Here is a 2,577-nt window from a genome sequence, read left to right as displayed (position 1 = left end):
GTTTGTTGTCTTTGGGCTTTGTCGCGATCTGTGCCGAGATCGATTTTTCTTTCCGCTTCGATGGGGTTCGCGGTCTTCATCCTTTCTTTTCTAGCTTCTGGGCTTTGCCTGTCTGCTTTCGAAAGACCTCCCGCATTCGAGAGGACGGACTCCAAAGCCGATTCCTGCGTTGTTCTCTGAGCGCTCGCCTGGTTTCGGTTTGCCAGCCCCCGCCTTCCCTCCCTCTTCCCCTCCTCCCCTTCCCAACCTCCCACCCGGGAACCCGGGATCTCGTCCTGGTCGCTCTGGGCCACCCGCGGCGTCGGCCCCGGCCCCGCCGGCGTGTCCGTGTGATCTCCCCCGCCCGGGGAATCGCGTGGGGAGCGCGTCCCCTTCGCGGCAGCCGCCCGGCCGGCCGTGTCTTGCCAAACCCCGGCTCCCTCCGTCCTCCCCGCCCTGATCTGTTGCCGGGGTCGCGTCGCGCCGCGTCGCGTCGTGTCGCCTCGTGTCGTGCCGTGCCGTGCCGTGCCGTGCCGTGACGAGGGTGAGCGGGCTCCGAGGCGGACGCCACGGGGCCGCCCGGCGCCTCAGTCCGGGACGAGCTCGGGCGTTTGGGCGGCCGGCGGCGGTCGGGATCGGTTCCGGGGACGTTGGCGACGGTTGTCGGGCGCCATCTGGCTGCCGCTCTGAGATCGTCCCTCTTCTCCCTAGCGTCGGCGACCTCGGCAAGGGATGGGGCTCGGCGGCGGGGCCCGAGGCAGACTTCGGGGAGGCTGGCGACACCGGCGGTGACAGTCCCCGTGGCGCTGAGCCGCGGGCGCGTCCTGCTCTCGGCGCAGATTGGACTCGCAGGATGATGAGGGGGTGACTGTCGCCGCGCTCCCGGGATCTCGTGTGCCGGGGGAAGCCGTGTGGCCTGGCCTGGTCGACCAGCATCCGCCTGTGCCCCTCCAGCCGCGGAGACCGACCCGAGCCGATCGGACACGGCCTGCGCCTTGCCGCCGCGGGGGAAAGGGAGAGAGTGTCCCGCGCCCGGGCCGCCGGCGGCTAGGTGGTCAGGCCCTCGTCTGCGTCCCTTGGACGACTGCTCGTGAGGCGAGGAGCGGCCCGGGCCCAGTGCGGTGAGGCCGGGGACGGGCGCGCTGGGGTTCCCGGTCGTCGGAGGCGCCTCCTTGGATGAAATGTTTTCTGAGTCCCGATGGACCCGGAGACGTGGCTGGGCCGGCCCCTGTTGGCGCGGGAGGCCTGGGAGGGGGTGCCCCCCGCCCCTTAAGCCTGCCCGCGTGGGTTCCGGTGGCGTTGGAGGGACCGAGACTTCATCCGGACTCGGGGACCGGCACGGGGGCGTCCTGCGAGGGATGTGGGGGAGGCAGGCTTTCCCCGGCCCGGGGCCCGGTGCTCGGGAGCGGTCCCTCGTGGGGGGCCCTCTCGTCGGAGGCGCCTCTGTGGCATCTCCCCGAGTCCCCGGCCACGCGGGCGAGAAAAGGGCAGGGCGTCCCCGGCCTGATCCCGTCTCCCTCTCGTCCCTTCCCATTCCCATTCCCATTCCCACTTCTCCTCCTAAGCCTCCTCCTAATCCCCCTCCCCTCTCCCCTCTCCCCTCTCCCCTCTCCCCTCCCCCTACCAACCCCCCCACCCCGGTCGATCAGATGGCCCCCGAGAGCTTCGGGGCTGCCATTTATGGGGGTAGGGCTGGGGGCAGGTGGCCGGACCGAGGTCCCGGGGTCCCCCCCTGCAAATCGTGGACCCGCCCCGTTTCTGGGCGCTGTCATTTTTCCTGTCGTGTTGGGCATTTTCTGCCAGCAGATAGGTGCTGACACGGTCTTCCTCGGTGTCTGTCACCGAGTGTTGGGTCTCCGGACGCGTGCGGGGCTCTGGGCTTCTCTCTGCGTGAGCCCTGGCCTGGTAGCCGACTCCGCTTCTGACACTTGAGCCGCCCGCCCGGGCCTGCGCGCCGGCTCTCGTGTGTGCGTCCGGCTGACGTGGCCCGTGGTGCCACCTCCGGTCTCTGGTGGCCCGAGGGCGGTGGGGTGAGGTGGCGGCGTGGGTCTTTTACCCCGTGCGCTCCCCGCCGCAGGCACCCGGTGGTGGCCGGCACGACCCCACCCCCGTAGGCTCCGTGCCGCGTGTCAGGCATTCCCCGCCTGGGGTCGTTGGCCGCTCTCCTCGGAGAGGACTGAGGAGTGGGTGGCGCCTGGCGAGGCTGAAGCAGGCCCCTCTGGTGGTTGTCCTCGCTGGGCCCTCCCCTCTGGGGCCTCCCTGCCCCACATGGCTCGCTCGCTCGCTCGCTCACTCACTCACTCACCTGATCGATGTGGTGAAGTCATGCTCCCCCGGGCCGGGCCTAAGCCGCGCCAGACGAGGGACGGGGACGTTCATGGCGAACGTGGCTTCTCTTCTCGTTCTGCCTGCGGGCCCCTCGCCTCTCCTCTGCCGCCCGTGGGTGGCGGGGGGAAGGCAGGGGTGCGGACTCCGGCCCGACCTCGGTCTCCCGTGCCTTGTGGTGTCGGCGGGGCCGGGGTCTTGCGACGCGGCAGACACTCTCGCCTCCTGGCCTGCTCGGCGTCCTGTCTCGCGAGCGGCCCTCCCCCGCGGCGG

The sequence above is a fragment of the Camelus bactrianus genome, chromosome 3, assembly GCF_048773025.1.
Source record: "Camelus bactrianus isolate YW-2024 breed Bactrian camel chromosome 3, ASM4877302v1, whole genome shotgun sequence".
Classification (NCBI taxonomy): domain Eukaryota; kingdom Metazoa; phylum Chordata; class Mammalia; order Artiodactyla; family Camelidae; genus Camelus; species Camelus bactrianus.
The sequence above is the reverse complement of the archived record's forward strand: the minus strand, read 5'-3'. Positions refer to the sequence as shown.